General features: G+C 55.4%; 1 protein-coding gene across 3 annotated transcripts in view; it reads left to right on the plus strand.

The window, feature by feature from the left end:
• KAZN (kazrin, periplakin interacting protein) overlaps window positions 1-13,915 on the plus strand; it is a 52,126-nt gene that overhangs the window by 19,493 nt on the left and 18,718 nt on the right. The window lies entirely within an intron of this gene.

Raw genomic sequence — 13,915 nt, forward strand, 5'->3', positions numbered from 1 at the left:
TGGGCCGAGAGACTCGGTGGCGGGGGCGCGCTGGCTCCTCCGGGCTGGTGGGAGAGACACCGCCGGGGCCGCTCCTGGAACTCTCGGGTGTGCCGGCAGGGCGCCCGGGGGCTGCATCGGAGCGAGCGGCCTTCAAGGCGGGGGCTGGGGGCTCTTCGGAGGAGAGGCAGGAGACCCCGGGGGGGGGAATTGTGCAGAGAAGGGTTGGAGGGATGACGTCATGGGGCGCGAGGCTCTCGGTGGAAGCACCGACAGCATCTGGCTGCTTGCTCTCCACCCCGCTCCAAATGCCCGCGGGGTGTAAAGGAGCAACGTCCAGAGGAGCCGCTGGGGAAGCGGTTGGGAGGTGAAGGGCCCACCCTCTCCGCCCGGGAATCGGGAGGCCCTGCCCGCTGAATTGTGCGGCGATCTTGCTTGCAACCGAATCCAAGGATCTGCCCCTCCGCTGTTTACCTTTCTAGTAACAAGTCTGAATCTGCTTAGGAAATCGCCTCTTTCTGGGATTTGCGGGGCGGGGGGGCAGCGGGGGAGGACTTGGCAGATGGAGCCATGAAGGCGTCTGGCTGGGGCTTCTCGGGGAAGCGTTTGGTTAGCAGGCAGCAGCAGCAGCAGCAGCCTTCTAAGAAACGTGTGTGGGAGAGCGAGTGGCACCCACTGCAAGCAAGCCAAGGAAATGGTTGTGGAGCTAAGGGGAGGGGGAAGAAGAGGATGAGCCCCCTGGCACAAGATGGGGATTCCCCTCCCCCCAACCAGGAGCAGCCTCGGAGAAGAAGAACGGGCTCTCTGCTGGGGGAGACTCCCTCACCGCCAAAGGGGGTTTGGGAGGGCCCGGCCCCCTGGAGGCTGGCAATCCCCACCACCACCACCATCCTGAAGTCTGCTTCGTGTGTCAGGGCCCAGAAAACTGCAGTAGGGTGGTGGGGCAGGCCAGCCCTGGCCTTCAGGGGCTCCAGTCCCTCCACTGAGCCTGTGGGGCAGAGTTGGGGGGGTGGGGAGGAGAGGTTCAGCAGGCCGTGGAAGGCCGTGGTCTTTGCAGACCCAGCCCTCTGCAGGGGTCTCGGACCTGCCTTTGCCAGAAGCACTCTTCCTGTTCCAAGGGTGGCTAGAGGGGGCTTTTCCACCACAGCAACCCAGGTAGCCCCCTCCCCCTTGTTTGCAGAAAAGGCGGTAGCCTTTTAGTACCTATGTGCTCTTTGCTTCATTTTGTCTTTCCTTAGTTGCCTGCCCAAGGGGTGGAGGGCTTCACACTCCCCCACTGCTTTTTTCAAGGGAAAAGAGAGCCGGGAAAGGGGTTCAAGTCCGGGGTCCTCGGGAGTCACACGCAAAGGCCCCACAGGTTGTCAAGCCTTAGTTGCCAATTGGCGGCTCTTCAGGTCCTGCTCTGGAGTTTGGGGCCCAGGACCGATCAGGAGGAGGCCCGGAAGCCCACTCTTCCAGCCCTGCGAGGTAGGATGGGCTCCGTTATCCTGCTCTTCCAACGGCTTCTTGCATGTTTCCATTCAGTGTAAGGAAAACAGAAGTGGCTCTGCCAACCTCTATCCAGAGAGAAGGGCAGGGGTTTGGTGTTTGGCTTTCGGGAATGATCAGCTGGCCAAGAATATCCTGCCAGTCCTGGCACACCAGCACCTGCCCGGAATTCCTCCCTTCCCTTCCTCGGGATATCCGAATGGAAGCTGCCCTGTGACTGCTCAGGGGCTCTTCCTCCATTCCGGCCTCCGTTCCACAGAGGAAGCCGCCTGCCTGGGAAGAGAGGTTCCTGCTTTGCAGGGAAGGAGGGAGAAAGGGTTGGTGGCTGGCAGGGGGCAGGGGTATCCTGGCCCCCTCCCCCTTCCTGGGGCCCAGGGATACTCCTTCCGTAGCGGGGGCTGCCCTGAGCCCCTCCTTGCTCTTCGCTGGTTGCAGCTGGCACGTCAAGCACCCCAAGGCAGCCTGCCTTCAGGTCCTGTGCCAAGCGGGTGTTAGGTTTGTGAGGAGTGGGCCCAGCACCTGCGGCGGGACTTTGACTTGGGCCCCAGGGCCTCTGCCAGCCCCTGTAGGGAAGCACCCTCTGGGTGCAAAGAAAGATTTTTCCCCCATAGAATTTGGGTCTAGGGAATTTCTGTGTGTCCTAAAATCTGGGCCAAGCTGGGCATTGAACCGCAGCAGGCACCAATGGTTGGGGTCTCTGGGAGCTTCAGAGGCTCTTTCCAGGCCAATTGTGGGGGTCTCCAGTGGCCCAGCTGAGCCCTTGAGCGCTCCTGGCCTGGGAGTGCACCTGCGTCAGCCCCAAGTGGCTGCCCTCAGTCTACCCCGGCCCCCGCCCCGATGCAGCACCACTCGAGTGCTCTCTGACTTCCTTTCTTCCTGGGCAGCGAAGGCTGTGATGATCTGGAGGGGGCTCCGGAGTGGCAGGAGCCAGGCCTCAGGAAAGATGTGGCTGCTTTAAAGAGCAGAGCGCCTGCCCTTGTCACAGGCCCCAGGCGTATAACCCTGGTCTGCTAGGATGCGTTTCAGACTTTCGGGTGAAGAGTTCAAGTTGTACAGCTTGGCCATTTCAAAGGTTGTGCACCCTGCAGAGCCCTTAACTTTCCTTTCCGGGTTGCAGCGACTGCATTCACGTGGCCAAAGCTTGCACTAGGCCTGGACCGTTCACACAGGGTTCTTCTCCTCTGTAAGGTGGGGAACTAGGTTGCTCTTCCACAACCAGAGGCCCATCCTCACATTTAGTGGGGGAGGGGAGGAGGAGGGGAATTTTTATCTATTGGTGTTTTTCTTTCATCTGGCTTTGTTCCTGGCCAGGTTAGGGGGCTTTTAGCTACCCAGAGAAATCCCTCAGCCCCTCTTTCCCACTGCAGAAAAACCAAAGGGCGAATTAAAAGAATTAGGAAATTAATTCTAGTTGACCCGATGTTATTTTCACACTATTGGTGTTCGTTATTGTATCGCTGTCAGTGGAGCTAGGAGGTCTGTATTGCCGTTCCTATTTAATTGCCACTCTTCCTACGGTACCCAGATTGTGGCTGCCTTACGGTAGCTGGACCGGGAGAAATAATGTTGCCACGATTGGCTTTTGGGGGGGGGGGGGGGGGGGACATCTCGGCATTGACATCTTGTGTTTCTGAGAGAGTTTGGCACTCTGATGCAGCGACTTCGCTAACAAGATACTTTGAAGGGGTAAACACAGCCTGTTAATTAAATTTGCAGGCTATGATTAAATTGGAAGCCGTTGCAAATATGGGAAGGGGAAGTTCAGCACGGGAAGTCAGCCTTGTGTGGCGTCTGTCAGGGCCGGGAGCCTCGCAGTTGTTGATCCTGCAAATTCCTTCTTTGCCCCAATGGGAATCGGGTCAGAGAGCAGCTCGCTGGGGGACGATGGGATCTGTGGCCTATCTGCTTTTGAGACATTTTTGGGGGCAGGGACGGTACATTAATACAGGACTGAGCAGTTCTCCTACGAAAGGCCTTGATTCCAGCTTGTTTTTGCTGCCATTGGTTTAATTTAGAGGCCAGCCTGCATTTGTTTTTTAATGCTGATGTGGTTGTCTCAAAAATCCACCCTGCAGAGTCCTGTTTTCCAGGAAAGAGCACATCTGTGTGAAAAAAAACGTAGGAAAGCCAAGAGCATTTTCTGTTCTAATCTAAAACTCTTCCTATCTGAATGGCTTCTCTTTTTGGAAGCGCAATAGAAACCTGGCACGCCAGCCTGTAATTGGGGGGGGCTCTCTCTCAGCAGAGGAAGTGTTTGTGTCTCCGGAGGAGGCACCCCACTGAAAGGGAAGGGGCCACGGAAAAGATACCACCCAGAGATTTACTTCTTGTGAGGAGGCTGAACTAAAATCACCAACATGATTTTGAAAAAGAAATGGAGGGGAGGGTAGAAAAAGACATGTTTTGTATTGAGCTTTAATCAGTTACTAAATTTGACATGTTTCCTTTGGGGTGCCCTGAATCTCCTCTCCTCTTTTTCTCATAAGCATCCCCCACCTGGGAGGGGGCTTCTCATCCTGAAGAATAATTATGGGGGTGGGGTTCCTTTTCAGGTGGGGTGGGGGGCAAACCCATTTTCTTCAGGCTGTGAACAGCAGAATGGGAAGCGACTCCCCAAGGTGGGTTGGGGTAGGCTTTGCGGGGGGGGGGGGCACAGGCGGTGGGATTCCTGCCTGCCTCCCTTGGCTTGTTCGGTCCAAGGGTTGAGGGACTTGAGGTCCAAAACAGTCCGGAGGTTTGGCTGTGAGATCAGGGAAGCCCCTCCTTCCAGCCACCTCTTGCCCAGGAACCAAGTCTCCTGCTGGGGTGGCCACCGATGTCAGGAGCATGGAGGGTTAGCCAGGGCACCCTGAGGGGCCGCTCTCACTGGTTTTCCCAGCCAGGCTCAAGCTCCTGGGACCCTCCGAGGGGTCCCGCGGGTCATGGAAACTTGCAAGGAGGATGTGGATAGGACTGGTTCACTGGTGTCAGAAAGGGAGTTAACGCCTATATATCAAATTTCTCATTCTTTCCTCCTAGTCAAGGCCAAATGAAATCTTTATGAGGCGTGGGATTTCACAGCCCTTTTTCCATCGTGATTTCCTTGATTTTTGTGAAGCACTGATAGGAAGGGCAACCATCTTAAACTTTTAAAAGGAAATTGTACTTCTTATTATTCAGCATATTAGAAATCTATGTAGGGAAAGCCTCCCTCCCTCCTTCCTTCCTTCCTTCCTTCCTTCCTTCCTTCCTTCCTTCCTTCCTTCCTTCCTTCTTGGCAGAGCCCCCCCTTGGAAGGTGTCCCATGTGTTGAAGGTCCAGTTCTGGGGGGTTTCCTTGGTGTGGGCCTGCGCACACACTCCTGCATGCTAAATCCTGTTGCAGGGTAAAAGAAGCCCAAGGAAAGGAATCCTGAGGCCATCTGCGGTTAGTTTTAGCTTACTCCCAAAGTCTGAGTTCTCTGAACAGATTGCAAAGTTGTTTCAAGCTGCTTATTTATCACATTTGTGAGCCTGTCCGACTGCGTAACAACAACTCTGGATGATGGGTAGAAACAAACGGAGAGCAGCCAAAAGGAAAAGAGAAGCCAGCATCTGGCCAGGTTTCCCTCCCACCCTCTGAGAGGGCGGCTGCTTGAACCGGGGGCCCCCGAACCTGCTCCCCTTGAGGTGCCTGTGCTCAATGGAGGGGACCCAAACAGGACCCCCCCTCCCCCCCACCCGGGAAAGGGGTCTGGGCCACCCATTTTGCTCTCCTGCTGGAGATGCCCAGGGCCCTCCAGCCTCCTCCTCCTCCTCCATTTCCCCAGCCGGCCAGCCTTGTGCCAGCCCTCAGTGCCATCCCTGCCTCTCCCCCCTGGCACCGGATAATGTGCTGACTCGCAGACTCGCCAGGTAATTATGGAAGGGCCTGGTGGTTCAGCTGAGTGGCGGTGAATACCCGCTGCAATGTGCCCACATTTGCCACCCTGGAAGAAAATGTGCCCTTGTCTCCTGGATTGAAGGGGGACCTCCAGGCCCAGCCTCTTCCTGAGGGTCATCTGAGGCATTTGGGGGTGGGTGGGTGGGTGGGGGGTCTTTTGAGCTCTCTGCCAAATGCCTCTCCTGGCCCCCTCCTCTAGGTTCAGGCAGGCTGTTTTGAGGGTGAGGGGCTGCTCTCTATCCAGGCTTGGAAAATTACGGGGGGGCGTCTTCCCCCACCCTGGCCCTCCCTCGGCCACTCGGGATTTGGTGACAGGTGACCCATGAGCTGCGGTCAGCATATCCGCCTCCCTTGTGCCCAGGAGGGAGCACAGGACTCCCCACCCCCCGCCCCCATTGCCTGCCTGCTGCCCACTTGACCGGCAGCCCCAGGAGGGCAAAGCTGCGAGGAGACCCCGGCCCTGGAGGAGGAGCCAGGATCACCTTTCCTTCCCAGCGCCTGGCCTTGGAGGCTTTTGGGGTGGCGGGGAGAATCGGGCCGGGGCTCATCGAGCAGAACCTGGGGGGCAGCTGAGGAGGAGGGTCCCCGGGCAGCTGGGTCTGCCTGCGAGTGCTGGATGCTGCCTGGGAGGGAGACGCCCTCGGCCCCCGGCTGTGGCCGGCCGACCCCGGTCCGGAAGGAAGGTGCCCCTCCTGGCCAGTGCTGAGGGGCGCCCCCTGCAGGGTCGGTTCAGGGCAAGGAGGGGCTGGCAAGGTCCTTCCGGGCAGTTTCCAGCGGCTCTTCCTCCTCTTGAGAAGCAGCTTCAGAGCCTGGCACTCTCAGGCAGCTGCCCAGTCCAGGCTCAGCCCAGCAGGGCAGGAGGTGGGGGAGAGCCCAGCCCAGGGGGGCAGGAGGCGGGCCAGAAGGGAGAGAGGGTCGCCGTGTAAGTGGGCTCAGTCGCTTCACTGCCATTCGTTGCTGCTGCTCCCGGTGGCCTTTTTTGTTTTGATTTCCCCCCCGGCTTTTCCGTTTGGTTTAAGGAGCATCACCGGCTCCTGATGGCCCTTGGTACCCGCTGAGCCGGCCCGGCCTGGTGGCTGTCAGAACAAGGCGGGTTTGGAGAGAGTCCCTGCCAGGAACCCGGCTGACAGGAGGAGGGGAAGGACGGCCGGGCGCCTGGGAAACCTGCGACCGGCCAGCCTGTTTCCTGGACCCGCCTTAGAGCTTATGGCTGCTTTGGGCGCGTCCCGCCAGGATGGAGGGCAGTGTCTTCAGGGGCAGCCCAGGGTTAGGGGTTGGCTCCCTCTGAAATGGGCCCTGGGGAAAGCCTCCCCCACCTGCTCCCGGCTCCCACTGGCCGGCTCTTCTGAATACACTGCGGCCCCTGCAGGAGGAAAGTTGCCCGTGGTCACCCAGACACACACACACACACACACACACACACACACACAAACATGGCTGTTAGTTTTCCAGAAACCATGTCTTCCTTCCTCACCTCCCTCCTCTGGGGGCTTCCTAATAAGCTGTGTTTGTCCACTCCCCCCATGGCAGATAATGACCCCTTTGCAAGCCCCCCGCTCAATCCAGGCATCCTGGCTCTGGCTGAACCAAGGCTTTGTTCCCTCCCCCCCCCCCCGTCCCCTGCATCTCTCCTGCCTTCTCTTTTTACTTATTTAGTGGGGGGTGGGGGGTGGGCAGAAAGAGCAGCGCTGCTGTCGGATAAATTAATTTCTTGCCCGTTTCCCTGGCAGTCCTTGTCACGAGAATGGCCCCCAGGAGGATCCTGTCTTTAGCGCTGATAAACCACCCCGGCAGGGCTGCCATCCACACCTGAGAACGGCCAAGGATTGGAGGGGGGGGAACCCTGCGAAGTAATTAAAAGCTTTGACGTGCCCCATTTCTCTGTCTGCCTGGGGGTCCTGGAGGAAGCAAAATAAGGGGGGCTTTGGGGGATGGTGCCTGGTTCTTAGGCCAGCGGGACCAGTAAATCGACCCTCCTCACCCTTGTATTTATCTATGTACAGTATATGCCCCCCGCCCCCAACGACACTGTTTTGAACTGGCTGTGTGCGTGTGTGTGTGTGTGTGTTGTAGGCCACAATAACAGCTCCATGGGTTGCAGGGGTTCCCTTGTCCTCAATGAATCTGGCACTGAACAAAAGCCATACCCCCTCTTCCTCCTCCTCCTCCTCCTCTCCCTCCTCTCTTCACAACAGTCCTGTGAGGTGGGCTGGGCTGAGGGTGCGTGACTGCCTTTCATGGCGAAGGTGGGACTGGAACTGCCCTCTCTCCGCTTTCTAGCTTGGTTGCTTCCGATCTCTCTTTGTTCACGGCTGCAGCTCCTTGGCCCCCAACAGCCTTAGGCTGCTGGTCTGAAGGAGGATGCTGCCGGGGATGTCAGCAGTCTCCCCCTGGACCACCACGCAGGGGCCGGCGGAGGAGGAAGCAGCTCTCGCTCTTGGCAGTTGAGTCCTCTGAAGGTCTTCAAATCCGGGGCTCGATTGAGGAGGCTGGTAACGGCTTTTGCCTCCTTCGGTGTTCCCCATCTCAGTAGCAAAAGTTCACCCTCCCGGTCAGCCCACAAACACTCCTGCAGAGAGACCATTCCGGCCGGAATGTAAATTCAGCCGGGGGTCTTATAAAAAGGCCCCATCAGCCACTGAGTTGCAAATCTGCCGGAATGCTTTCTGAGCACGGCTGAACGCAGCGGCACAGAGGCCCCTTTCAGTTCGGAACAAAAGCAACTCGGGGAAATCACTTTTTCTCCCCCGAGTCCCAAACTGGGTGAGGGACAATCAACCCTCCTTGCGCAGCTCAAGAAAGCCTTGGAAGCCGAGGCAACGTTGCATTTTGCAGTGGAAATAGGTGGAAATAGGGGCTGGTTTCAGTAGCAGAATAACGGAGTTGGAAGGGACCTTGGAGATCTTCTAGTCCAACCCACCCACCCCCGGTCAAGCAGAAGACCCTCTGCCATTCCAGAACCTCCGGTGATGGAGCACCCACAACGTTCTGGAGGGAGACGCTTCTGCTGGCTGATTGTCCCGTCAAGAAATGTCTCCCAAGTTGGATGTCTCCGTGACTGTTTCCCCAGAGCCCAGTCTGGGAGAAGGCGACAGGCCCTTCTTTCCCTCGCCCCGTCGCCAGCTCCTCTCCAGGCGCTCCGTCTGGGGTCGAGTGTCTTTGGGGGTCCCTTTCTCTTCCCTCCTGCCTTTGTTAAGCTCCATCGCCAACCCGTGGCTCCTCCTGGGCCTCCAAAGAGCCTCTGAGCATCCCCCGAGAAGCCGGAAGGCCCAGGGAGCAGGCTTTCTCCCGGGCGTCTCTCCGGCAGCCCCGGGAGGATGAAGTTCCCCCGGTTGGACTGGCTGGGGGGTGGGGACTTCGGAGCCCATCCTCCTTGCCGGGGAATACCCAATATCCTAAAACTGCACCAATATCTTTAGGCTGGTGCTTAGGTCCCGGACCCCCATTTTTATTTGGGAGGGAGATTTCATGCAGTGATTGAAAACCAGAAAATGGAGTTAATCAATCCACCCATCACCCTTTTGACAAATGCTGTAGTTTTAATGAGGAAAACACGCGTGGGGATTAAATTAGCGGTTGAGTCGGGAAGAGGGTGCTGGATTGGTGGATTTGATTAAACTGCCCAGAGAATTAGCCCTCTTATTAATTTTTCTTGCTCCTGGATGTCAAAAGAGATTTCCTGATACAATTTTATTCCCGCCTCGTCCCTCACCCAAAGGTCAGCTGAAGATTCATCCGGGTTATTGCTCTGAGGCGGGGAGCTTCGGCCGCCCTCTGACAAATAATCCCCAGCTCTAAAACAGCAGAGGTGACGCCTGCAGGGGAGATCTTACAGGCCCCCTTCTTTTCTGCCTTTCGGAAGTCTTGGAACTTCTTTCATGGGTCGAGGACTTCTCCAGCCGGGCTCAACTCCAGCTGCAGCACAGAAGCAGCTTGCCCGCCCTCCCCCCATCCATTTCCAAGCCCCACATCCTTGGATTTCCTGGTGGTGCCACATAAGAGCCGAAGGAGGCAAGAGCCGAACTCGGCTCAAGGAGGCACCCCACCCACCCACCCACCCACCCACTCTGCTAATCAGGTCTGACCTGGCTTCCTTTTCAAGGTCAGTTGTGTGCTGCCACCTGCTGGGTACAGTTACAAAATCTCCTCCTCCTATTTCTCCTCCTTCTCTCTCTTTTCCTCCTCCTCCTCCTCCTCCTCCCCCCTCCACCTCTGTTAAGCAGCCTTCCTCCCGAAGTTCAGGCAGTTCCATCCCTGGAAGTTCCCAAGGATGGAAGGGAACTGCCTCCCTGGGCAGAGGGCTGGACCATAAGATCTCCAGGGTCTCTTCTCCCAGCCCTGGGATTTCACCAAGACTCCTCTGACTCCTTTTGGCAAATTTATCTTTGAAAACTAGGGGAAGCTGAGGTATTAGGCTGATCTATAAAATATGGAAAAATGTTAAACTCCCATGAATGGACAGTTCCTCAGAGGATGGTTCTCTTGTGGATAGCTAATAATTTCTAAAATCCCGGAGAGAAATTTCGGCCGATGGAAGCGAGGTGCAGAAATATTCCTGCGGGATGCCCCCCCCCATTCTTTGGCCGGACTTCTTAAGCCGTCTTGATTTCCTCCACCAGCTGTTTCTGAGGGAGACATCTGGAGCTCTCGCATTCGGTGACTCTTTGTTTCTCCCTTTTCACTGTTAGGTCATTTTGTCACTTTGTGATTTTAAAAAGTGAAAAAGGGACTTTGCATCTTCTTTGCGCACAGTTCCTGCTGATGTGCACCTGCTCGGTGGCAGTTCTGGCTCTGCTTCCTGCAGAGGATGCTGCGCTCTCCGTCTTCAGCCCTGTGGCCCCTACTCAGTCCAGACTCAGAGAAGCTCCAGGGCCTCAGTGGAACGGTTGGGGAAATTGGTTTTCTCTGCAACGCGTGCCCAGTAAATCCTTCCGAAATGCACAGCCATCAATCAGCCGAAAACCTTCCCGGGGCTGGGATTGACAAGTTGCGTGGTGGATGTTCCTTTACTGTGTTGCTTTCCGTCCCTTCGGAGGGAAGACAGAAACTCTTTATGAAAGGCTAAAATCCATCTCTGTGTGTGCGAGCTTGAAAGGAACTTGACCCGAAAAATCCCCACTTTTCAAAAAGGAGGCCAGTGTTTGAATTAAGGATGACAAAATGGGGGATTGTTCCTGCAGCTGCATCTGATATCAGAGAATGTCAAATGAATGGATAAAATGTCTTTGCTTTCATTCAGAGAGCCGAGACGATTCTGCAACGAGGTGAACAAAGAGGTGCAAAATTCAGATCTGGGTATCTTTCCTTCCAGAGCTTGCCATCAGTTGCTCTCTCTCTGGTGAGCAAGCCCAGGGCACTGCAAAATACCCACAGCCTTTTGATTTCCAAGACCTGACTCTTGGCTGGGGGTTTTGGGGAGAACCTTGCACGAAATTTCTCCTGCGCTTTTCCCCATCGGTTCTCCTTTCGTTTGGTTAAAGTGAGTTTGTTTTTGAAGGCAAAGAGAATTTCAGTGGCTTTCTTGGAGGCAGAATGTGCAGTTTACTGAAATGAGCAGGGAGTTGTCTGAATGCCACATTGTCTTTAATATGCCTTGAGCAGGTGTGCAGGCCACCAGGTGAGGCTGAACACACCTGCGGCATCCTTTACCACGAGTCTCTGGCTGGGGCTGCTGGGAGCTGTAGTGCAGCCACCTCTGGAATGCTGGGTCTCTGCTGACCTTTGGCCCCGGTGGGAGCCCAAGACGGGTGGGCAGCTCTCCATGGTGCTGAAGCAGCCCTTCCCTGACCTCTTTTGGACCCGTCCTGGAAAAGTGGAAATAATAATCAGAATGAGGATCTGCGCTCAAGACGCTGCCTGTTCCAGAGTAGGCGTATTATGAGTCTTCTTCAGAGATCCAGTAAATGGACGCCGGCTTGATGTCTATGGAGATTCTCAGTCTTCCAAGTCATGGCAGAGACAGAACTGAAGGTGGTTCTTAGATGCAAAGTGAAACGCCCTCAAGAGGAAAAAAAAAAAAAAGCACAGAAAGGCCTTTTGAAAAAGCACCTTTGGATTAATTAACAGCTTCTCCTCCACAGGATGTAAATGCGGTGAGCCCTGGAGTCCTTCCTTCTGTTTCTTCCTGTGAACTTGGCTGAGCCAAGAAGGCAGGACTGGCCCTGTGGCCCCCTGAAAGGCCTGTGGCTTCCCCTGGCTGATACTGGCTCCTTTCCTTCCCCCTCATCCTTTAATTAGCCATCACTCTACCTCAGGTTAACCTCGCGGGCTAGGAGACACCTCTGAAAAGTGGTATTTATGGTATATTTGTTGTTCTACCCTGTGATAGGTGTCTTCTCTTTAATTATATGAAACATACAGACAATTTCTGCTTCTCTGATGGTAAGCAAGGTGCTTCTTTTTACATTTATATATCGCCACATCTTGGGGTATTGGTGGTTCAGAACAAAAAAATAGGTTACAACAATTAAATATGCATGACTAATTCAAATGGAGCTTCTCCAAATTAAGGGGGATTCTGGGAGTGTTGAACAATGGAGGGACCATCATCCCTGGAGGACCTGGAGCCATTGGAGAAAGCCTTCTGGCCTTCTGCTCCAGGAGGAGGTGCAAGCACACACACACACACCCCAATTGTTGCTGGGCAAAAGATTGTGTGGCCTCCTCCTCCTCCCCCCCCCCATGGGAGTTGTGGCTGGGCCAGAGACATGCTGGAGCTGATGGGGAGCCCTCCTGGGGGCCTTGGAAACATGAATGGCCAAGGTGCCAGGCTGGGTTGGGCTGGCAGAGGGGCAGCTGGCTGTGGTGAGGACAGCTGTGGGCTTGACTGAGAAGTCCCAACCACACACAAAGCCCTGGGTCCTCCCTTCTGTGGTGCTCTGGGTACTTCTGTGATGCCCCCTGAGTAACTCCACTGGGAAACTTGACCAGTGTAGCTGCAGGAAGTTGTGTTGCTGCTGTTGTGGTGGTCCTATTATTAGTGCTGTTATCCAGGTGATTGTGTCGAAATGTCCTTGGGTTAAATTTAAGCCTGTGGCTCCTTCTTCAGCCGGGAAATCAGAATTTAATGCAGCACAGAGAATTGGTCTCGGAAGCCCAGCCCTGACCCCCCCCCAAAAAAAACTCTATTTTTATCTTCTCTGGCCTCTGGCATGGATTTATTTGTTTTCTTGCTGCTCCCCCACCTTTGCCAGGTGACCCCCAAGTCAGAAATGAAATATTCCCAGGGTAAATAAAACAGGAGGGATGAAATAGATGCTATGGGAGTCAGTGCGGGAATAATATTCGGCCCCGGGAGAAAACGTTTTCTCCGCAGGCCCACGGAGCGTCCTGATTCTGCCAGTTTCTTGGGGCGTTTCTGAAGGAGGGAAGTGCTTTGGATCCGTCCCTGAGACTTGTGGGGGGCGGTGTCGATTCTTAAGCCCCTAAGCTGAGCTGGGGGAGTCCCAGGGTTTCTTCTTCTGGATTGCAGAGTCCCCTCCCCTCGCCACCAGCTCCTGTTGGCACCGATGCCCCTAAACCCCTTCCCTTAAGGACAGCAGCAGAGCCCTTCCGTCCAAGATAGAAAAGGGCGCCTCTTTCCGGGACTGAGAAAACCGCTAAAAGCGAGAAAGTTAAAATTAAAGTTGTGTTTGATCTGATTTGATGGTTCAGATCAACTGGGAAAATAGACCTGATTCAGTGTTTCAACTGGAGTGGTCTGATAGTCTGGATCAATGTGGAAAAGTGCCTCTGAACTCCTCCTCTGAAATCAGATATTGTCCCTGAGCCTTAGACTCGTCCAGTGAGGAGGGTAGGAACGAGGCAAGGACCACACAGCAGCCTGAAAACTGCCTGCCAGCAAAGTGCCTGAATAATGCTGAACTAACGGTTCCCTGATACCTCAGGAGGCGAAGATATTATCCAGGTTTTAGTGGTTTAGCAACAAACATGTTTCCTCATTGCCACCCACCCGACTGCAGAAGGTGTGACACATGCAGAGAGAAACATCACCCGGAAAGCAGTGGAAGAACTCCAGACAGGCCAAATAGGGTGGGAAGGGACCTCGGAGGTCTTCTAGTCCAACCCCCGCTCAAGCAGGAGACGGGAGGAGGTGAGTGGGGATCACTCTGTAGGCCAGCAGGTAGATTGGAGGTTAGGAACAGATAAAGAGAATATAATTTGGATTTGTGTCAGAGGAAACACAGTCTGTCCCCCTCCCCATTTATGGTTTTTGCCACCACTCAAAAGCTGGTTAAAATAAGAAGTTTTTATTCAGGCGTGTTGGCTTGCTGAGCGAACGGGGGATGGCGGGGGCTGCTCCTCCTCAGGAGGGGTTTTTTTTTTGCAGCAAGGCTCGTTGGATGGGGGACTTTCCCACGCCCCCTCCCTGCCCTTATCCTCCCCTCACTGCAAGGGGGCGGGCGGGGCTCAAGCCTGAAATGCTTCTGGGCGGTCCCCCACGTGGCTCCATGCCAAGATGAAGGAAATGGGGGTGGGGGGGGCTCAGCGGGAGGTTTGAGGGCAGGGTCCAGAACCAAGGGGGGAGAGGAGGGGGCTCCTGGCCCTT

Source organism: Pseudonaja textilis, chromosome 18 (genome assembly GCF_049901715.1).
Source record: "Pseudonaja textilis isolate UNSWEBS1 chromosome 18, rPseTex1.2, whole genome shotgun sequence".
NCBI lineage: Eukaryota > Metazoa > Chordata > Lepidosauria > Squamata > Elapidae > Pseudonaja > Pseudonaja textilis.